This window comes from Lemur catta, chromosome 14 (assembly GCF_020740605.2).
Source record: "Lemur catta isolate mLemCat1 chromosome 14, mLemCat1.pri, whole genome shotgun sequence".
NCBI classification, from domain to species: domain Eukaryota; kingdom Metazoa; phylum Chordata; class Mammalia; order Primates; family Lemuridae; genus Lemur; species Lemur catta.
This window is the reverse complement of record NC_059141.1, coordinates 14612442-14636002: the sequence shown is the minus strand read 5'-3', so window position 1 is coordinate 14636002 and position 23561 is coordinate 14612442. Positions and strand designations below refer to the sequence as shown.

General features: G+C 44.9%; 1 pseudogene; it reads left to right on the top strand.

Annotated features, from left to right (window-relative positions):
- The first annotated feature begins 15907 nt into the window (after nt 1–15907).
- Nucleotides 15908–18128, top strand: LOC123649720 (annotated as a pseudogene).
- Nucleotides 18129–23561: the final 5433 nt, after the last annotated feature.

Genomic DNA, 23561 nt, shown 5'->3' with positions numbered 1-23561 from the left:
CTTCCCGTCAACTCCAAGTATGCAAGAACCACATACTTGGCCAATCACATCACCCAGAAGAGTCAAGTCGCTGGACCCTAAACACTGGGCCTTGGCACCATGAATGGAGCGCCCGCCATGTGTTAGGCGTGGTTAAGGGCTTACTGTGCACTAGTACAGTGGTTCTCAAAGTTCCTGAGACATTTTGCATCTGCGAGGTCAAAACTATTTCATCATATTCTCATAATATTACTAAAGCATTATTTGCTTTTTTCACTTTCGTTCTGTCTTAACTATACAATAGAATTTTCCATAGGATGCATGAAGCATGATGATGTCATCACTCTGATGGCCAGTGGAATGTGTTTTCTAGAATTTTCTAAAATGAGGTCTTTGGGGTGGTCAATAATCTTTATGAGTGTAAGAGTTCCTGAGATCAAACTGAGAACTGCTGTACTATTGCTGTCTTCTGTTTTTAACCCTCACAACAACCCTGCGGCAGGTACTTTCATCCCTAGTTTACAGATGAGGAAACGGAGACTCAAAGAGGTAGTGACTGACCCTATGTCACTGAGTTAGGAGGCAGCTGGGCTGGGACTGGAAGCTGGCTGTGTCTAGTCCTCGTAGGATGGTCTCTCTCCGGCTCTCACACGAAGACACGGCTCTGCGGGGGGACGTGGTGACTTGGGGGCCTGAAGTGGGCTCTTTGGGCCTGGTTTCTGCTCTTTCAAACAAGAGAAGGGAAGTGACCCCTGGGCTGATCCCTGAGTTCCCTGCAGCAGGGCTTCCCCAGGCCCAGAGCTCAAGGTGCCAACCTGCAGTGACAGGTGAGGACAGAGCCGGACAGTGCCAGAGGGGTCAGCTGGGAAGGGGCACGGAGGTCAAAGGATCGGCCTCATCTATTCATTGCTTTCCCTCAGGTTTCAATTTTCACCTTTTTAATGAGGATACAGAGTCTAGTCAGATTTCAATCCAGTGGCTTTGCCAAGAAGAAATTACTTTTAAAAAAAAGAAAGACACCAAACAAAACCTTTTCAGCGTGGAAAGGTTGGCGCAGCCTTCCCTTCCTCCGCGCTGCTAATGGCTGTCCTGATGGCCGAGGCCAGGACTCCGCTTTGTCCTCGGCGTGAATGAGAGAGGACGGCACCTGCTCGGCTCCTAAACAAACAGTGCCATTTAAAACGGGCACCGGCGACGTCATTGGCTAAGGAGCCCTGAGAAACAGAACCCCTGACTTTTGTTGTTTTGTGTGTGTGTGTGTGTGTTTTATTTTGTTTTGTTTTAGATATTTTGTTATTCTGCACACTTCAAAAGAGGCTTGGGTGGCCCTGGGAAGGCCTGTATTCTTAGCTCGTTTCCCTCCCATGGGGCTTTTGTGGACTTGCTCCTGGTGTTGGTCTTATTGTTCTTTCTTGCCCATGGATTTGGGCTGTAAAATAAAGAGATTGGATTTTTAAAAGGAAACGAATGTGGCTAGAATGGAGGTGCCCCGAGTGGCTAAATTATACCTGCAAACATAGAGTTGCGATGGTCCCTAGGCCTGCAGTATATTTCTCACCCCGTCCAGCAAGTCCACTCGGCCTGAAACCTGAGACTCACCTTTGACCCCTACCTCCTCTCCACTGCCCATCCAATGCACCTCCAAGGTTTGTGGATGCTACCTCCGTAACTGGGCTTATGCGTTTGGCGTCCCAGTAGGAAAATGAGTTTTGACATAAAGCCAGACCTGCATTCAAATCCCAGTGTGGCTCCTTCTACTCTGAGCATGACCTTGGGCAAGCGTACCCCACGTTGTCCTGGCTTGCCTTCAAGTTCACCCAAAGTTCCCTGTGCCTGCAAAGGTCTCCACCCGCACGTCCCTGGGGTCTCTCTCTAGTGCCAAGGGAGCTTGCTCAGCCCTTGAGCTGGGCAGCTAGAGTGCCCCGGATTTAACCCTCCAGAGAAGGCATCCCCCAGAGAGGAACAGCTGGTGGATGAACATCTCAGCTTCTTCATCCCCTTGGGGGGATGAGATGATACTGGGCACGTGACTCCTCAGCAGGTCCCCAGCAGGAATAAGTCCCAATTGTCCCTATGGAAGAGCAGACAGTCTGAATCCTGGCCCTATCACGTAATAGCTGTGCACATTTGGACAATTTATTCGAGCTTGCTGAGACTGTTTTCTGCCTTGCAGAATGGTAGTGAGAATTGTCAGCGATATCTGTAAACCCTTAGACTAGAGGCATTTCTGTTGCGGGTGCAGAAATGAGTGCTATGGTCTCTGCTTTCAAAGATCTGAGAATCTCATTGGGAGATAAGATCAGGAGTAAAGATAGGAGGCACAGAGCATGACTAGATCCTTGGCCACCAGTATTAACTGAGCACCTACTATGTGCTAAGTACTGGAATGGAGAGCCCCCCTCCACCAGTACCCATCTTATGAGTTTCTTTTTCCCTCTTTTTCTCCCTTTTTCATTCCTTCCTTCCTTCTCTCTCTCCCTTCCTTCCTCACATCTGTCTTCTCTCTCCTTCCTTTTCTCTTCTCACCCATATTCTTCATTCCCTCCTCTCTAAGCCCACTTTTCCTTCCTTCTCTGTCAACGCCATAGTCCTCCAACCAGTGACATCACTTGACCCCTGGGGAGTAGCAGGTCCAGGAGATGCCAAGCCCCATAGACCCCATCTGTCCTTCAGGGTAAACTGGAGTCAGGCTTCTTCTACCCCCAGAGTATTTGAATTTGGATGGATGGAAGTGCAGCGTAACCGCTGAATTCACCAATATCTCTATGTTCCATCATATACAAGGCACTCTGCAAACGGGCGTGCCGGAGCCAGCTTGTCCTGGCTTCTAACAGCCGATTTTTAAATTTTCAGGAATTTCTCGGGTGGCTGATATCACATTAGTAGCTTGAAAGCAATCACAGTGGGAGTATTTACACTACAGAAATTGGCAAACTCTACAAATCAGGGATGCATTTCTTCAGAGAGCTGGTTGTTAAAGGTTTCCCAGCACACCACTGAATAAGATGTAAGTCATGCGAGAGAGACGGAGTTGTACAGAAACAGGCCCTGCCTTCAAGGAGCTGCATGGCAGGCTTGATGATGATTATGTAGAGACTGTTGCAGATTTACAGCTGGGGAATGGAAGTCCAAGTTCCAGTTGCATGACTCAGGGCAGGTCACTTTCCTTCTCTGGAACTCGGTTTCCTGTCTGCCCGATGGGAATTATGACAACACCTCCCTGCCTTTCTCACCGGGTTGTTAGGAGACTCATCGGAAATTACACACATGAAAGAAACACCATTGGGGTCTATACTGGGCTGTTCCAATCATCATAGAAACATCTGGAAGGCGTGAGACTGCCCCTTGAGTGCCCCCAAGAGAGGATTTAACCACACTCAGGACCTGCTTGATAAACTATTAGAAGCCAAGATAGGCAACAGTTTCATCTCCTATGGTTAGACTAGAAGCAGCTTCACAGCCCGGCCCTGTCTGCTATTTCTCTGTGCCCCTCACAGAGCGTAACATGGGACTCTGATCCTAGGCGGTAAACAGATGATTCAGGGAGAAGGCTGAGTGGGCTGGGGGTCGGTGGGTTGGGGTGAGCCCATCCACAAAAGTTGCATGCATGGGTGGGAGCAGAGACAGTTCTGTCTTCTCCCATCCGCTGGCAGGAGATCGTGGGGGTTTGCAGCTATTTGAATGATTAAATGGAATGCCCTAAATGGGCCAGGAGGAATGGCTACTGCAAGCACACAGCTTGGGTTAGGATCTTTTCCCCCCAAAATGCTGCTCTAAAGAACAAGGCAAAGGTGACTCGCTTTATAGCCTGGGGATGTCGCCTCGAGCCCCTGATGGGGCATCGTCTTTAGGGTCACTCCAGTAGCCAGTTGTCCTGCTCATGTCTCCCAGTGCCCCAGCATCACCTCCTACACCCTCCTGCTGCCCTTTCTGCCTCCGTGCAGGTCCAAGGCCACAGCATTTACATCTGGAACCACACGCTCTGTAGTGTAATTATAGGAAAGTATTTGCATCTTTTTCTGTAATGATTTAATAGTCTGTCTTCCCTACCAAATTGTAAAACCCTGGAGGGCATGGAATGTTGTCAAGTGAATCTGTTTCTCCTCAGCTTCTAGGCACCCTGGGGTGCTCAGGAAGTCACAAGGGCCACCGTGGACTGAGTGCTTGCCGGGGATGAGACCACACTTTGCACATTGGACACAGCGTCTCTGGGGAATTCAGAGGGCAGCCAACCTGAATGTGTCGGCCACTTCCTTACAACGATCCAATGGGGCAGGAGGTGTAAGCAGATCCTTTTTATAGCCAAGAAAACTGAGGCCTGGAGAGGTTGATGACATCCTTGCCCCAAAGCACAAAGTAGGTGGCAAAGCCAGAATTCAAACTTTGATCCATCTTAAAAACCCATGCTCTAATTACCATGTTAATAAGCAAGACTGAGCTAAAGCTGTGAGTCTAATGAGTGAGTAGCACTGTGGCTTTATCCCCACTTGGCAAACTGAGAAACTGAGGCAGTAGGTGGGTAAGACAACCAGGCAGCCTGTACCTACCAGGGAGGCAGATCTCTGCAGAGTGTCAACTGTGAAGAGCTGCTGGGTTGAGAAGAGAGGGCCTGGAAGGTGCTGGAGGCCCAGAGGAACAGCTCTCGCTCTCGGGCGAGTGCTGGCAACGTCACTGCAGGAAGACTTTGGGCTCTGACGGGCTCCTTTGTCCTCTTTGCTACGTTGGCTCTTAAAGCCGGTGTGACTTGGTGCAAGCCTCCATTTCGGATCTGTTTTTCTTTCCTCCTTCCCTTTTGTTCCTCCTCATGGAGAGCCCGGGGTATTTTGGGTTTTTTGTTTTTTCACTCTCTCTCCTGCACTGCATGACTGCGACGGAATGTTCCGGGAACATCTAGTCAGAGCACTCAGTGTGCTCAAAGGCCTGGGTACACGCTGTCCTCCCCGGCCAGGCAGCCCCCAGGGGCTATGAGCATGGCAGCAGCACTGGCCGCCAAGGCGTTAACGGCAGCTGATGGGGCCACTGGGTGGGCCTGGCCCAGTCCCCCCTGGGACAACCCCAGGGGATCTGGGGACAGACAGGACACCAGGGTCACATGGGTGCTGTAAACCCAGAGCAAGGACCCAAACTTAGATGAAGGCCAAAGGACCCCACCTCAAAGTCTGACTTCTCCTCCGTCTCAGCCTGCTCTGGCCTCGCCTCGGCCTTCAGAAACTGCCACCAATGTCCAGGCAACGCTGGTGATGTAGGATGTCTCAGTCCCCAGACCCAGCGAGCTCTCCTTCAGAGCTCCACTTCCCATAGGAACACCCCCCATTATTTGATATTTCTTACATGCCAGGCTCTGTGCTAAGTACTTCCTATATAGACTTGCCAGATAGGATTCAGGACACCCATTTAATTTGAATTCCAGATAAACAATGAATTTTTTTAGTATAAGTATGTCCCATGGAATATTTGGAAATACTTAACTGTAGCCAATAGTTATTATTATTATTAAAAACTGGGTCTTACTCTGTTGCCCAGGCTGGAGTGCAATGGGGTGATCATAGCTCACTGCAAACTCAAACTCCTGAGCTCCAGCGATCCTCCGATCCTCCTGCCTCAGCCTCCTGAGTAGCTGGCACTACAGGCATGCACCATCACTCCTGGCTAATTTTTTAATTTTTTGTAGAGACTGGGTCTCAATATGTTTGTTGCCCAGGAGGGCCTCCAACTCTTAGCCTCAAACAATCCTTCGCTTCACCCTCCCAAAGTGCTGGGATTACAGGCGTGAGCCACTGCACCCGGCCAACTAATAGTTATTATTAATATACTGTTTTATATAAGAGAAAACTTAGTCACAGAGTTTCCGAGCAAGAGAGTCAGGATCTGAACCCACCATGTTCTGACTCCGAAGTCTGTCCTACAACCACTGTAGCTCTGTGGCCTCAAGGGCAGTGATATGTCATGAGTCAGCCTAAAGTCTCTGAAGACAGCTCAAAGTCAAGGACTTAGAACCATGCCTGACCTTGGTGACAGCTAAAGCTGCCTCTTTACAGCAAGATAACAATGACTTGTCCACTGGTGCTTTGCAGAACCCTTTTACTAAGTGTCATCCGCACAGCATTTCAGGGACATAGACCGGGCATGCGTTGCCCTCGGATTTCTCATGCATGGGGTTCAGAGAAGTAAAGTGTTGGGTCCGCAGAAGTTTGGGTGAAAACTGAGATTAGCACCAGGTGTACCGGTTTCCTGGTCCAATATTCATTTCCCTGTAAAACCACCATGAGCCACAATTTTTGTGGGGGTGGATGAGAAGGTGCAAAAAATTTTCAAAGTCATGGTAGGAGTCCTCTGCCTCTCAGTGAGGAGCAACAATTTACATCTTCTCTGTCTCACGTTTCCCTGAGGGATGGGCTGTGTGTTCCAGTGTCTACAGAGCTGATATTTAAAATATTAAACAACCCACTGGGCACAGGCATGGCCAATCAGAAGGGATCCCAGCCATAGTGCTGGAGGAGGGTTCAGAAGACTCCTCCCCAGAGGCCAAGGTTTAGGCCTGTAATGACCAGATGCTCAGGAGGTCTGGGCGGAAGGGGACCCAGGGAAGGGACCAGGGCAGCAGGAAACCCTCAGGGAGCTCAGAGCAGTGGCTCTTTGCCAATCAGGAGAGACATATTTTGGTATTTTAACAGTCAGCATAGACATATCTATGTGTGTTAGTGAACCTCAAACTCATGTATCAGGGTGTTCAGTAAACAGACTCTCTCCATCCACTAAAGAAAGAAAGGTTGAGGGATAGTGTGTTTGAATCCCCTCTCACTGTGGAACAATGAGGCAGTCATGCCTGTAATTAAGCCATCAGATATGGGCCTGGTGAGGTGGCTCACACCTGTAATCCTAGCACTCTGAGAGGCCGAGGCGGGTGGATCATTTGAGCTCAGGAGTTCGAGACCAGCCTGAGCAAGAGTGAGACCCCATTTCTACCAAAAAAAAAAAAAAATAGAAATTAGCTGGACGACTAAAAAATATATAGAAAAAATTAGCCGGGCAGGCTGGTGCCTGCCTGTAATCCCAGCTACTCAGGAGGCTGAGGCAGTAGGATTGCTTGAACCCAGGAGTTTGAGGTTGCTGTGAGCTAGGCTGACGCCACAGCACTCTAGTCCCAGCAACAGAGTGAGACTCTGTCTAAAAAAAAAAACCAAAACCCATCAGATACGGAGGGGTTAGTTCCTGTCCGTCATAACAGGTCCTTGCTGCCACATTCTGATAAAACATGGTTAGCTCGTGTTATTGTGATTTCAGCTGTGCTATGCTGCTTCAAATAAATAGGAAGAATAATTGTGAAAGGTTTTTAGAAAGAGCCCTAGACTCAACTAGCATCAAGAGGGCTTAGATGCTAGTACAGTTTTGTTCCTGACTTTGAGATGTTGAATAAGCCATTCTCTGATTTGGATTTGTAGAATGAAAGAACTGGGTGGTAGGTCAGCCATGACTCTTTTTGGTTGCAAATAGACAACTCAAACAGCTTTAAGCCAAAAACTGGATTTATTTGTTCACATAACTGAAAAATTCAGAGATGATGTTAGCTTCAGGTACAGCTGGATCCAGGGGCTCAAGCAAAGTTTCTATGATTTGGCCTTTTCCTCACACTCTCACAGTCAGGCATGCCTACTCCATGTGGTGACTCCAGTAGCTCCAGCACGTCATTGTCCTTACAGCTAGCACTTCCATTAGAAATAGAGCTCTATTTTAACAAACCCCCCCAAAAAAATCTCTTTGGACTGGTGAGAGCCATGTGTTCATCCTAAATGAATTATCAGGGATGGAGGAATACAATATACCCATTGTCTGGGCCTGGGTTGTATGTTCACCCTTTGGAGCTAGGGGCAAGTCAGTCCCACCCGAAGTTCTGAGGGTATAACAGTGTTGGTTTCCCAAAGACAAATCAGGGTGCTGCAAGCAAAAGAAGGGAGAAGGAAGAAGGGATGCTGATGCTGGGAAGACATGAATAGCAGGTGTCCACTACAGATGGTTTCCCGTTCTAAAAATCTATGATTTTAGGGAATAAGATTTTCTGTTTTCTGTCCTTTGGTAGCACATGGGGGAGAAGGTAGTGTTCTTTATGGAGCTCTTTACTATTTCTTATTCCACTCATTTTATCACTGCCATGTTTCTCCTTGGGAAGAGAGCAAAATAGAGCATTGGCCTTGCAAAAAGTAAAAAAGGACCAGGTGCAGTGGCTCATGCCTGCAATCCTAGCATTCTGGGAGGCTGAGGTGGGAGGATCACTTGAGGCCAGGAGTTGAAGACCAGCCTGAGCAAGAGTGAGACCCGTCTTTACAGAAAACAGAAAAATTAGCCAGGCATGGTGGTGCTTGGCTGTAGTCCCAGCTACTCAGGAGGCTGAGGCAGGAGGATCGCTTGAGCCCAGGAGTTTGAGGTTGCAGTGAGCTATGATCATGCCACTGTCCTCTAGCCTGGGCAACAGAGTGAGACCTTGTCTCAAAAAAAAAGAAAAGAAAAGAAAAAGAAAAAGTCAAGTCAAAAAGCCACTCTTCAGTGGCATTTATGGAAAAGCTTCTGAATCTTCCTTCCCAAAGTGTGCGTCTCCATGCAAACAACTAATCAGTACAAGCAGGGAGTGGGGCGAGGTAGGTGTTGCCCATCATCAGTATCTGTCACTGAGCAGCCACGTTTTCACTCACAGAGCAACAACACTGTGCTCTTCTCCCCTCCCAGAAGCATTTTCTGTGAAGAATCCTCCGGTCCTTAAATCAAGCTCCGGGCTGATTTGTATGCTGTAATGGTGACATGCACCGTCTGGTTATAACCAGGTCCAAACGCCAAATGGTGAACTTGTGTTGAGAAAGTGCAGTTTTGTGAACAATAGGAGAAGGGAAAATGTTAATAAAGGGCAGTTAGCTGAATGGAGGTTAAATACTTTCATACTTCTCAGCTAACCCGAAAACTTCCCTGAATTCTCATTAAAAAAAAAAAAAAAAGAAGAAAAGTTCTCCATAATCTGATGTTTTACCTCATTAAATGCTGCAATTTGAGAAGCAAGAAAAGGACTGAGTTGAAAATTGGCACCTGGTTCAGGTCACTGAGCTGTTATTCTGTGTCTGGCATGCCTGGTTTCCCTGGAGGCGAGGGCTCAGCAGAGTGACAGGAAACTAAGCAGGGTTTGAGATTTCCTATGGCCTCCCGGAAGCCTGTTCCTCTCCCAGCCCCAATCCACAGAGCCTATTCTGGTCCCTTCCTCCATAACCCTGCACCGCTGCCCGGGACTGTCACATTGGGCCAGTGCCTGTGGGGGATGTGCCGCCATGTTGGTTTTTGAATCCGGGCTCCAAGATTGAGAAATCCGGAAGGAATCTTCTTTAAACTCCTCTTCCATTGAAGATGTTGGCTTCCTTTCTTTCTGTCCCTGCCTCCCTTTCTCCTTTCCCTTTTATACTTCTACTAACATTTTCTTCTATATTTCAATTTTCTTTCCTTCCTCAGTGGCAGTGCTGAAAATTCTAATAAGAAAATAAAGGAAATGTATTTTTGAATTAATGATGTAATATACTAAAAACCATTAAGTTGCACACTTTAAATGAGTGCCTTGTGTGGCATGTAAATTATATCTCAAAAGAGAAGGAAAGGTAGGAACTTCAATCTGGTTGTATGGGAGGTCACAACTGCATTAACCTGGCAGTGTTCTTAAGACTAAGGAATCACTACCCACATCCGGAACCGGGCTGAACTTATACAGATTGAGCAGTGCACTCCCTCAACTTGGAGCCACAACTGGTTTTTCCCCCCTCTCCCTTCCAAAGGCCAAAATGACAGATGAGTTTGAGGTCATGGCCAGAATTGGAGATTCTATGTACAGAGTATATTTATGTGGGTGGGAATCTTTCCATCATTACATGAAGTCTCATGTCCTAAGTATCCCAGCGTTTGGAGTCTCAGAGGTTAAATTCAGGTAACGACGGCTTTCTTTTCTCAGAACTAGTTGGTTGAAAGGTGTGTGACTCATATTAGTTAGGGACAATTTGCTTTTATCTGACTTTTCCTCTCATTGATGTCACTTCCCCCTCCCTTCTATTTCTCAGAGGTGGCGATGGGATTTAGTAACAGGAACACAGCAATTTACAGGGAAGTTACACATAACCTCTTGTCTGGCTCCAGTGGCCATACTCAGAGCTGCCCCGTGCTACCCTAGGCCTCCGTGCACCACCTGCCCCAACTCACACACTCTCGGCTCTGGAGAGGAAATTCACCACTTTATGGCCTCGCATAAAAGTGCCATTCTGAATAAATGCAGAAGCAATCAAATGCTCTTGAGTTTTGGGTCTTAAATATCAGTCATGCTTCATCGCAGGCATACGGGACCTGTTCCTCGTATGATATCGTCATATAAAGAGTAAGGACCTTAGGGGCATCTTAATGGGGTGATAATGAGGAAAAAACGTTCTGGTTTGGGGGCGGGCCTGGTCTTCACTCTAATGTTTAAAATGGGTTTAATCTTACATGAAACTCCTTGCTATGCAGTATTAAGGAGGAGGGGGAGAGAAGGAAATGAAGATGGTATTAAGGTAGGGGCACGCAAGCGCACGAGTGTGTGTGTGTGTGTCTGTGTATGTGTTTGCACGCGCGTGTTTGCATACAGTGTTTGCAATTTTCTCAATCTACCCTTTATTGCTCCTTGAAGACCAGTCCATAGTATCATGAGGCTCCTCTTTTTACACAGGTTACCCCGAGTCCTAGAGCAATAACCCCAAGGAGCTTCCACACCTCTTAATATTCCCTTCCTCTGTATGCATACTGCCTTTTGTGCCCTATTATGCTATTCTTGGTTTTGCTTTGTTTCCTAAGATGCCCTTTGTTAGTCTTGAAGACCAGCCATTATTTCAAAACCTGTTCTCTTTATATGAACCACTGTGGAGCAACAGGGTGAGGGAGCTTCCGATTTTGCCATACAGATGGCCTTTATTCCCCCTTCCGCCTTCTTTCTCTTCAAGCACTTGGAATAACCAGAGAGTTGAGAAAATTCTTTGAAATGGGAAGTGACAAACTCTGTCATCTGCTGAGTTATTTAACCTCTTTGGGGGGGAAAAGATTGTATAAAACCAAGGTGGCATTGTTATTACTATTGAATAAGAACAATAGATGGGCCAGTCTGGTGGCTCACGCCTGTAACCCCAGCACTCTGGGAGGCCAAGGCGGGAGGATCCCTTGAGCTCAGGAGTTTGAAAGCAGCCTGAGCAAGAGTGAGACCCCATCTCTACCAAAAATAGAAAAAATTAGCTGGGCGTGGTGGTGAGGCCTGTAGTCCCAGCTACCCGGGAGGCTGAGCAGGAGAATCACTTGAGTCCAGGAGTTTGAGGAGTTTGAGGTTGCTGTGAGCTATGATCGCGCCACTGTGCTCTAACCCAGGTGACAGAGTGAGACTCTGTCTCCAAAACAAAATCAAACAAAGAATAGATGAGTTAAACCATTCATTCATTCATTCATTTATAACCTAAATGTTCCCCTAAGGGCATGAGAGGTTTCATGTATATTTATGCCCCAAATTATTAATATGTTCACTCTGAGTCTTCATTCATTTTACTGACAGGATTCTAAGACCTTTTTAAGTGATTCTCCTATTCAAAGAATTCCAAATTTTTTTAGTTGTATCTTCATTTTTGTTCCCTTGGCTGACACTGCCAGTAATTCAATCCACAATCATTCATCTGTCCATCCATGCATCTATCTGTCCCTCTGTCCACTCATCTATTCATTCAACAGATATTTATTGAGCATTTATATGAGCCAAGTACTCAACTGGATGACTAGCTAGAGATTCAGTGATGAGTCTGGGTGACTGCCCTCTGGGAGAATAAAGTCTTTCGAGGAATATAGACAGAGAAAGAGAAAAACAATTACAGCACAATGTAAGGTCCAGCACGGATCAGAGTGGGAACACAAAGAAAGGGAAGCTGGCCTGGGTTAGGGACTCAGAGAAAGTGCCATAAGGAAGTGGTATCTGAGAATCGAAGGATAAGAAAAAGCAAGACGGAGAGGAGTGGGACTTTTTTCCAGAAAGGAAAATATCCACAGGTATATCTGCTACTCTATTGAGCAAAGTAATTCATCTTGCTAAACCCCAAGCCTCTTTAGTAATGACGGATTTTCATGTCAAAAGAGCATAGATTTGGACTTAGTGACTTAGGACATTTGCTTAAATTTGTAATATGTTCAAGATAATAATTCCTACCCTACAGAGTTATTAGAAGGATTGAACATGTTTCCGTCAAAGCCCCCAGCACATGAGAGGCCTTCACAAATGGTAGATCTTATTACTATGAAAAGCACAAAAACAAATCAGCCCATTCTTAAGGGTAAGCATATGGGGGAGGGTGGGGACTCCCGGGAAGCTTTAAAAAAAAAAAAAAAAGTAAGGACAAATAAACAAACACACCCAGGCTCCATCCCAGGAGATTCTGAGTCACTAAGCCTGGGGTGGGTCTGTAGCATCTGGATATTTCTAAAAGCTTCATAGGTGATTCTGATATTAGCCATGGTTGAGAATTCTTGCCCTACCCTGTGAAAACAGGACCTATTTTCATGCACATAGCTGCCACTGTAAGTACATTCAAACCACAACTGAGAACATAGTAACCGTGATTTAAAGTAACTATTAAACAGAGTTGGAACCGCATGCTGATGATCAGTAACCATCCTGATGTTACTGAGTAATGGAGAAGGGACTTATGAATCAGTGAAAGTGGAATACTAGAATTTCTCAGGCTCTCAGAAACGATGCCTGTAAAAATGTCTGGCTTGAGTCAGAGTGGAATTTAGCTGTCATATTTCTCTTGACTGACCACCAGAACCCTTTGGTAATTGATCTACTGAATTAATAACTCATATCATACAGCAGCTTAAACTTTCTAGAGTTCACAGTTGCTTGCTGAAAATAGACATCTGGCCATATAATTTCCAGCATAACTAGTGAAGAATTCCGACAGCCATTTGCACATGAAAAGTCTCAATATTTCAATCCACAGTCTGAAATTACAGTTGTTCAGGGTGGAATTCTTATGGGTATGTTTGTAAATGTTCCCTGAAAGGACAGCGTTCAGGCTGTGTGCTCTTATTCACGGTCTCACTGTAGGACAGCAGCGTACAATATAGTTGAGGTTTGGATTTGCCTAGAGTTTAGGGACAGTCACCATCTATGAATTGTTGGGAAAAAAATCTCAGGAATAAGTAAGCTTTGATCTTAGAGGTGGTTTAGTTGTTCTGGAAATAGGATAAGAGACCAGATATTCTTGATTTGGCCTGAATCAATTCAGCAAAGAAGAATCCTAGTATCTAATTCTCTCCAAATATGGTCCCAGGAACCTGCCTCGGAATCTCCTGGGGGAGCTCATTAAACCTGCAGATTCCTGGGCCCCTCCTGAATCTGAATTTCTGGGGTGAAGGCTAAAGTCCCCAGGTGATTTTTATAGTCACAACCACCTTATGAAAAGGTAAAAACGTCTTTTTAGTACAATCTTATTTCCCGCAATAGAATTCTGTGTCTGCATTTAGATTTTTTTTTTTTTTCAAATAAAACAAGCTAAAAGCATGGATTTCAAGTCACCCATTTCTGCCCCTGTTCCTTTGTTAATTCCCATGGAGAAGTCCCTTAAGCTTTTTGGACTTCAGTTGCCTTTTCTGTAAATGACACTAATAAGTATCATCATTTTAAGGGGAGTTATACTTCCTGTCCACTTTTCCTTAAAAATGAAACAAGAAAATGGATATGAAAATACTTTGAAAACTAAAAATACACAGTTCTATCATTATAGTCATTTTGTATATGAAGAGTCTACAGTCAAGATTCCCAGATAGCATTATCCCTGGATAAATGCTAACCAGGCATCTTAATTTGGCTGTTTTTATTTTTATTCAAAGGGACGAGCATGTTTCCATACACAATGAGCCATCTAGCCGTAAGCATAAATAAGACAGTTCAGATGTTGCAAAGAATCAGACAGAGGTCATTAAAGTCCTTAACATATCAATCCAGAATTGCATAATTCACATCTACAGCAGCTATCAAGGAACAGGGGGAGCAACTTAATACGTCCCCCACAGCACATGATGTTATCCCACACCCAGGAAGCTGCTTAAGCCACTGCTTTCTTCAACCAAAGCAATGTCCACTATCTTTGACTTCTTGTCTGCTGAGATTTTTTTTTTCCTGTTTTAGGCAAAAAGGTATCTGGCTGTAGAACAAGCCAGGTTGATGCATTTTGTGACCGATCTTTCCTAATATTCTAATCTCTCAGGCCCCAGACAAGAGTCCTAAAAAGAGGTGGAAATTCTTTATCCTAAATTTACTTGACATCTAAGATTATCTGCCTTGAATTATTCGCCTAAGGCCGCAGGTACAGTGGCTCATGTCTGTAATCCTAGCACTGTGGGAGGCCAAGGAGGGAGGATCACTTGAAGTCAGGAGTTTGAGAATAGCCTGAGCAAGAGTGAGCCTCCCCACCACCACCCCCTCTCTACTAAAAATAGAAAAATTAGCAGTAGCCTGGCATTGTGGCACGTGCCTGTAGTCTCAGCTACTTGGGAGGCTGAGGCAGGAGGATCCCTTGAGCCCAGGAGTTTGAGGTTGCTGTGAGCTATGATGATGCCACTGCACTCTACCCAGGGTGACAGAGCAAGACTCTGTCTCAAAGAATGAAAAAAATCCATCTAAGCTTCAGTCTAAGAAAGGAGGTTGTCTCCTTCACAAATTGCATTCCTTGACATTTTCAATTGATGGAGATTGAGTAATGCAATAAATAGTCCCATACACAGCTATTGATATTTAACCACCTGAGATCTCTTTAGTACCATTTCTCTGGCATAATCCTGTAGGTGCCCATCCAGCTGTTTGCTTTGAATACCTCTGTTTTCTAGGCCTGAGGGAAATAGTCACTGATGACAGGACTCTTAAAAGCCCCTACCTTGCCTCAGTAGCAAATGAAGAGAGGCTGGTGGAGAAGAGAGAACAGGAAGAGGAAAGGAGGACCCAGGGTTTAGCCTCTTTGCAGGATGAAATGATTGTCTGGACTGGAAAGAGACCTCATTCATTCTGCTCATCCACTCATTCATTCATCTCATTCATTTGCTCAACAATACTCACTGCATTCTTGTCTGGCACAGACAGTGTCACGGACACAGGGGCTCTGTGCCCTCCGCCGGTGAAGGCTGCTTAGCACATTGCCGTAGCCTGGGTCTGTAGCCATAGTATTTACCAGTTGGGGAAGTTTTCCTCTTGCTTTGTTTGGGAGAACAAAGGACTATAAGAAAAACTCTGCTGAAGCAACAGGGGAAGAAAATCCAGTTCCACCTGGCTCCTCCTTGAACCGGCTCCCACCCCTTTCTGGGGCAGGTCGGGCAGTCAGAGCCCCTAACCACTGGTTTGGAAAGGAAAATCCGGAAGTCATTTGATCCCGCTGTCAGAGCTGCACTCTACCAGGAACTAGAAGGCCCCTTCCAGGGAGTTAACCCTTTCATTCACAAGCACAGGATACAAGACCTTCAAGGCACTAAGAGTCCACATTGTATGAACTTGAAAAAGATGAGGATGATGATCAATAGTTGCCATTGATTGAACCTTTACTATGAGAGGTGGCAGGCACTATTGCTATGTGCTTCACATGCATTGCTTCATCACATCTTCACAACAGTATGAGATACAGACAGTCATTATCTCTATTTTATAGATAAGAAAACTGAGGGTAAGAAAGTGTAAGAGGCTCTCTGGTTCTGCCATTCAATAGACAGCCGCATCTCGTGCAGCACCAGCTGCATCCCCGAGACACCGTGGTGAACGTAGGTCGGAATAAATGGCTTTGGCCGTATTGGGCACCTGGTCACCAGGGCTGCTTTTAATTCTGGCAAAGTGGATATTGTCACCACCAATGACCTCTTTATTGACCCCAACTACATGGTCTACATGTTCCAGTATGAGTCCACCCAGGGCAAGTTCCATGGCACGGTAAAGGCTGAGACCAGGAAGCTTGTCATCAAAGGACATCCCATAACCATCTTCTAGTGAGATCCCACCAAAATCAAATGGGGCAAAGTGGGTGCAGATTATGTTGTGGAGTCCAGTGGCATCTTCACCACCTTGGAGAAGACTGGGGCTGCCCTAGATGGCGGTGCCAAAAGGGTCATCATCTTTGCCCCCTCTGTTGATGCCCCCATGTTTGTGATGGGTGTGAACCATGAGAAGTACGAAAACAACCTTACCATTGTCAGCAATGCCTCCTGCACCACCAACTGCTTAGCCCCCCTGGCCAAGGTCATCCATGACAACTTTGGCATCATGGAGGGACTCATGACCATAGTCCATGCCATCACCACCCAGAAGACTGTGGATGGTCCCTCTGGGAAGATGTGGCATGATGGCTATGGGGCTCTCCAGAACATCATTGCTGCCTCTATTGGCACAGCCAAGGCTGTGGGCAAGGTCGTCCCCAAGCTGAACGGAAAGTTCACTGGCATGGCCTTCTATATCCCTATTGCCAATGTGCCAGCCATGGACCTAACCTGCTGTCTGGAGAAGCCTGTGAAATTTGGTGACATTTAGAAGGCAGTGAAGATTGGGCAAGGTGGCTCATGCCTCTAATCCTAGCACTTTCAGTAGCCGAGGTGGGAGAATCTCTTGAGCTCAAGAGTTCAAGACCAGCCTAAGCAAGAGCAAGACCCCATCTCTACTAAAAATAGAAAACATAGCCAGGTGTGGTGGCATGCATTTTTAGTCCCAGCTATCCAGGAGGCTGAGACAGGAAGATTGCTTGAGTCCAGGAGTTTGATGTTGTTGTGAGCTAGGCTAATGCCACGGCACTCTAGCCTGGGCAACAGAGCAAGATTCTGTTCAAAAAGAAAAAAAAAACAAAACAACATTTGAAGATAAATAATAATAAGTTAAAGGTATATAGTATTAACCCTAAAGCAATCCATCAAAGTAACACAATGAAAAGTTATAGCTAATAAGCCAACAAAAGTGATAAAATGGAATCATAATGTTCATTTGACTCAAAAGAAGGTGAAAAAGAGGGAGAAAAGGAACAAATAACAGGCATGACAAATAGAAAACAAACAGCAAGATGGTAGATTTAAACTCAACCATAGCAACACTCACATTAAATGTAAATGGTATAAACACCTCAATAAATAGGCAGAGATTGTCAGATTAAATAAAAAACAAATATATTTGATGTCTACAAAATATGACTTTAAGTGTAAAGACAAAGCGATTAAAGGCAAAAGAACTGACAAAAATATGCACTGCTAACATGAATCAAAAGAAAGGTGAAGTAGCTATATTAGCATTAGATAAATTAGATTCAGGGGCAAAAAATATTATCAGAAATAAAGAGGATAATTTCATAATTATATTTCTATATATTAGCAAGAAACAATTGGAAAATAAATGGTATTTTAGAATAAAAATATAGGACTAGCATTAAATATTAAATACTTAGGAATAAATCTGACAAAAATGTGTAAAACTTGTACACTAAAAGCTACAAAATACTGTTAAAAATAAATTTGAAAAGGCCTGATTCCCCACTCCTTAGGTGTGAGTTGCATATAGCAACTTCTTTTCAAAGTGTACAGTATGGAAAGATGGGGAAAAGAGAGTAACTAAACAGTGGAGAAACAGCCTAAAAATCAAGGCTGACATCAAGAGTCATAAGTCCTGTTGATACTATGAGCATTTAATATGATGTGGTGAAGGGGGTTGTGCACACTCCACCTGCTTGGCCTACTCTCTAGAGCAGGTCTCAAGCCTTTGGTTCCCTTCTTAACAAGCCATCTGCAAACGTCAGAAAGGAAACATTTTCCTTAATAAAGGCCGTACCCAGCTGCTTTCAGGGGAAGCAAGCTGGACTCCGCTGGGCAGGCACTTTATCTTGTTCTTGAAGAAATTAAGTAGAGTAGAGTTAGGCAGAGCCTGGAGCTGCTAGGGACTCTGGGGTCTCCTGCAGTGTCTAGACCCCATGTCTTGTGGAAGTTGTGATGGGTCTGATAGGACAACAGCCATCAATGCTGCAGGTCAGTGTTGGCGGCTGGGGCTCCCTGGGGAGTATGGGATGTTCTACCTTGAGAAGGCCTGGGGCAGGAAGAACCAGAATGAGCCCTAATCCTCAAAAAGAGTCCAGTGGAAAATCAAGATTACTTGATACATCCTACGAAAAAGAGCCTGCTTGGTCCAAGGAGAGGGGCTAGGAACCAAGAAAGAGGGTTCTGGGTGATTACTAGCAACAGAGAGAAAGGGCCTTCAAGAGTCCAAGGTATAAGGGTAGTGGGTTGGGCTTGATTAAGGTCTAGGACCCTACGATCTGGACCAGCATTGACAGTCTCCAAAGGACAGATCATAGAAATTGAGGTTGAGGTTGCTATTTCTTTAATAGTCCGCAACACCTTCCCCAGCCTAAGGAATTGGTAGTTGAATGTTAGCTATGTGATTGATGAGTGATTAGAAGGGCTAGTGAGGGCAGCAAAGCAGAACAGTTATGATACAATCAGGTACCATAAAAGTCATTCATGGTTTATTACTTATCCTGTTACTGACATTTTAGCTGCCCCAGGGATTTTCGAGTCACTCCAAGTGAATGGACAACATATCTTTTCCACCACTGACTTGGCTGGAATGTAGGCTCTTACTTGGCACAGGGACCTGCAACTCACATGTGATCCAGATTTTAGCCTCTCCCTTTGAACCTCCTTCCCAAAGGAGTAACACTCGTGAGCATGCGCCCCATCTCCCTTCCCAGACCTTGGAGGACAGGCACCGAGCCCTACCCTGGAAAGTAAATCTGAGGTAGACCTTGCTTCTAAGGCAAGAGAACCTGAAAACACACCACAGGTGTTGTCAGGAGCCTTACATAGGTCTGTGCAGACCACGTGGAGTAAGATGTTAGTCTGGGAGCCCCAAGCAAATGACCATGCCAAGTTCAAGTTTTAAAGTCTCAGCATCTAGCACAATGACTCAGCACACGTGAATATGCTTCCTAGTTCTTTGTTGGATTAAATGGCACTATCTAATGATGATATTAGTGAATATGAACATAGATTCTGTAGAATTGTGAAGCTAGGAAATAATTTAAATATTAACTGGGAGGTACATACCATAGACCAAAAATCCCCAAGTCCAGTAGATCTAAATATGAAACATAAAACAAAAATGCTTCAAAAAGGTAACATAGAATATTTTTATGACCTTGGGGTAGGTAAAAATTTCTGAAATAACACACATGTTCACAAAAGCAGTAACCATAGAGGTTTTTAAAATTTAGAAATTCTGTTTGTCAAAATGCACCATTATGGGAGTGAAAGGCAAGGAATAGAGAGAGAGAAGATATTTGAAAAATCTATGTCTGACAAAGGACTTATCTAGAATATGGAAAGAATTCTTGTAAATCAATAGGAAAAAGACAACCCATTTTTTAAAATGGGCAAAAGACTTGAACAGGCATTTCATTAAAGAGAACATCTAAATACCCCATAAGCATGTGAAAGGATGTTCAACATCTTTAGTCATCAGGGAAATGAAAATTAAAACCACAATGATATACCACTGTATACTCACCAAAAAAGGGGAAAAACTGACAGTATACAAGTAGAGCTAATGGATCTCTCTGTACAGTCTTATGTAAATTGGTTCAACAACTTTAAAAAAGTTTGATATTATCTATTAAAGCTGAACATATGTCACATTCCTGATGTCAGAATGCATTCATATATTAACACATACAAGAATATTCATAGTAGTCCTGTTTGTCTTGGCTAAAAACAACCTAAAGTTTTATCTACAGTACAGTGGACAAGTAAATTTATATTCAAACTTATGTAAACATCATATACAATGGAATACTATACGATAATGAAAACAACTGTTGCTACATTGTTGAATCTCACAGACATAATGTTAAGCAAAAGAAGCCAGAATCGAAAGAGTGCACACTGTATGGTTTCATCTGTATGATATACAAGACCGGGCAAAACTAATCCAGAGTCACAAAAGTCAGAATAATGGTTACTTTTTGGATAGGATTGCCAGATAAAACACAGGCCACCCAGTTAAATTTGATTTTCAGATAAACAACAAATAATTTTTTAGCATAAATAGGTCTCAAGCAATAGTTCTATATCCTAAACCTGGCTTACCTACTTTGAGGGAATTTTGATTCGGAGGGGACGTGAGGATTGCTTCTGTCATACTGGTAATACTCTAGATGGTAGCTACATGGGTGTGTCCATTTGTAAACATTCATCAAGGGTGAATGTTTAGGACTCTTGCACTTTATGATATGAATGTTATAGTTCAACAAAAAACAGGTTTTAAAAATTAAAAGAGAAGTAGAGCAATACAGGAGGAGTTGGGAGTCCTGGGTTCAAATCCCAGTTCTTACTGACTTGAGTGAGTTTGGTCAAGTCTTTCGAAGTCTCAGTTTTTTCATCTGTAAAATGGAAATAATTGTAATAAATAAGAGCTACTGCTACTAACTTCATTGTATGTGAGAGAATATGGAAGTGTAGGGAGGTGAAATAGCTTGCTCAGGGCAACCCAACCAGTGAGCAGCATTGACAGCTTCAAACCCAAAATCCTACAATCCATGTGGTTTACCTCCATACTTCACTGTTTGCAATTGGAAAGTACTTCTTAAATTGTAAAAGACTCAACAGACGTAAGACCTTTTTTTAATCTTTATTTAGGGCAGGAAATTTTAATTAAAAATCTAGATAGTTTAGAGACTATTTGCAAAAATTTAAGCATCAGTGCATTTTCCTGGTGAGCAAGCCTAAAACTAGCTTTGGATTCTCAAAGGGGTCTCTGATACCCTTCCCTAAAAGTGGAAGAGTTAGAAGAGGCTTGGTCTGAAGGAGATCATCCAACCCAGAGTAGCCAGCAGCAGTAGCCTTGACCCAACTATTGTAACCTGGGATTCCTCTCTTCCTTTTGACCTAGCCTTCGCCCTTCCTTCCCTTTTAGCCCAAAGCAGACCACTTCTGGGAGCCAGCACTCACTGCCTCCCTTTAAGAAAGCAGGGGTGGCGGCAGAGGGGGTGAGAGAAGAATGGCAGCCCTCCTCACTGCTCTTGCTTAATAAGTGTTTGCAAAGGGCTGCAGATTATTAAATTACTAGACCATTGTGATGAAGCGTTGGGTGCTTTCCAAATCTGTAAGCTGTCCTTAACTGGGAGGGAGGACTTGCCTGGAGGGACAGAGAGTGGTTAGAGACACTCTTTGGTGGGGCTGCCCCCTCCCAATGGGCAGCACCACAGACAGATCCTAAAGGGTCTTTGCTGCAACTGTGCAACTGCCTAGCTTGTCTTTGGGGATGTGTTTAATTTGAGTTTAGCATCTTTTTTTTTTTTTTTTAAGAGATAGAGTCTTGCTCTGTTGCTAGGCTGGAGTGCAGTAGTGCCATCACAGCTTACTGCAACCTCAAATGCTGGGTAGCTGGGACTACAGGTGAGTACCATCACACCTGACTAATTTTTATTTTTTTGTAGAGACAAGGTCTTGCTATGTTGCCAGGCTGGTCTCTAACTCCTGGCCTCAAGCAATCCTCCCGCCTTAGCCTTCCAAAGTGTGGGATTACAGGGGAGAGCTACCTCGCCCAGCCACACCCTTCCTGTCCATAATGCAGCTGCGCTAGAGAGGGGTAACTGGGAAAGAGAGAGTAACAGTGATAAGTAAGAGCTAACGGTCACTAAGGCCTCCCAAGGTGCCAGAACTGAGCTCAGTCCTGGTATTCCACCCCCATCTGGGGGGGGGGGCAAGAAAGGGGAATTGCTCTTGAACCCTGCAGAAGTCAAGGCAATTGTACGTGTTCGTTCACTGTCTCACTGACTCCTCATGACAACACTCAGACGTAGATATTACAACCCTGTTTTACAGATAAGGGAAGAGAGTCAAAATGATTTCTAGATGGGCCCAAGGTCACTCATCTATACATGCCAAGGCCAAGATTTGAATCCTGGTGAGGGCATAGGTTCTCAGTGGGGGAGGGGGGCACAGTTTGCAAAAACTCCCCAGGCCATCCTGATACAGACACCAGTTGCCTTGGTGGGGGGCTGGGGGAGGGGAGAAGGGGTGGTGGCCCCCTTTACCAAGTAGAGAACTGCCTTACTAAAGTGAATCTAAAGTTTGTTACATTTCTTCCAGAGAGAGCGTTCCAATGTAGAGCAGTGGTTCTCCACTGAGGATGATTTTACCCACCTCCACCCCGCCCCCCCACCAAAACCTGCTGGAGACATCATTTGGTAATTTCTGGAGACATTTTTTATTATCACAACTGCGGGGGTCGGGGGGGGAGGTAGGGAGAGGGGGCAGGGTTGCCACTGGCAACTAGAGGGTGGAGAGCAGGGATGCTGCCTGATGCAGCCACGCTCACGCTCACGAGGGACAGCTGCCCACACAAAGACTTATTCAGTCCAAAATGTTAATAGTGCTGAGGCTGAGATACCCTGGGGCAAAGTAAAAGGGCACTGTTTTGGGGGGCGGGTGAGAAAGCGGGAATGTTGGGGAGAGAGTTGTGGGCATTGCAGAAGAAGGATACGGAGGGAGGGAGGGATGGCCCTTGAAGACAAACGTCATCTACTTCATAACATGGCTGGGGCTGGGCGGGGTTCTGCTTTAAAGGAATCTGTTTACGTTTCTGCCAAGATCCCCTTTAGAACCCCACAATGTCAGAGAAAGGTCGTAAGGGCGATTGTTGTTAGGTTGCTCAGGATCCAGGAACAAAAAAGACCTGGACTGGGAATCAGGAAACTTGAATTTCAGTCCTGGCCTGGCCTCCCACTTACCAGCCGTGTGACACTGGGCCAACCTGGATCTCTTGGAGCCTCAGTTTCCCTTCCTGTAAAATGGGGATAAGTATATTTGCCCTCTCCACCTCACAAGGTGTTGTAAGAAGCAAGTGGGACAATCTATAAGACAGGGCTCTGTAGAAGGACAATCCCCTTATAGGACAAGGATGCTGCAGTGACACTGGCATGCAGGTCTCTAAGCACATTTTGGATGGGTGGGGTTCACCATTTATTTTTATTTTATTTTATATATATATTTTTTGAGACAGAGTCTCACTCTGTCGCCCCGGGTAGAGTGCAATGGCATCATCAAAGCTCACTGCAACCTCAAGCTCCTGAGCTCAAGCGATCCTCCTGCCTGAGCCTCCCGGAGTGCTAGAATTACCAGCGTGAGCCACTGCGCCTGGCCCATCATTTATTTTTAAATTAAAGGAGTAAAATGGAATCTTGTGTCATTCCTTGTGCTCTGAAATCCAAGTATAAGAATAAATTTGACAGAGGTTAAAATTATAAATTAGGTGCAATGTTAGCAATGGCTACCTTAAAATATCCCCAACTTGTGTGGGAGGTATGGATATAAGAGAGAAGGAGGAAGAAAGTCAAAGCATTTATTTCCCAAAATAGAAAGAGCATTATTTCTATTCCGATGACGCAAATGATCCATGCCCAGTTGTAAAAAAAAAAAAAAAAAAAAGATAACATAGAAAAGCATGAGAATGAAAGTTAAAATTACCCCAAATTCTATCATCTAAGAAAAAA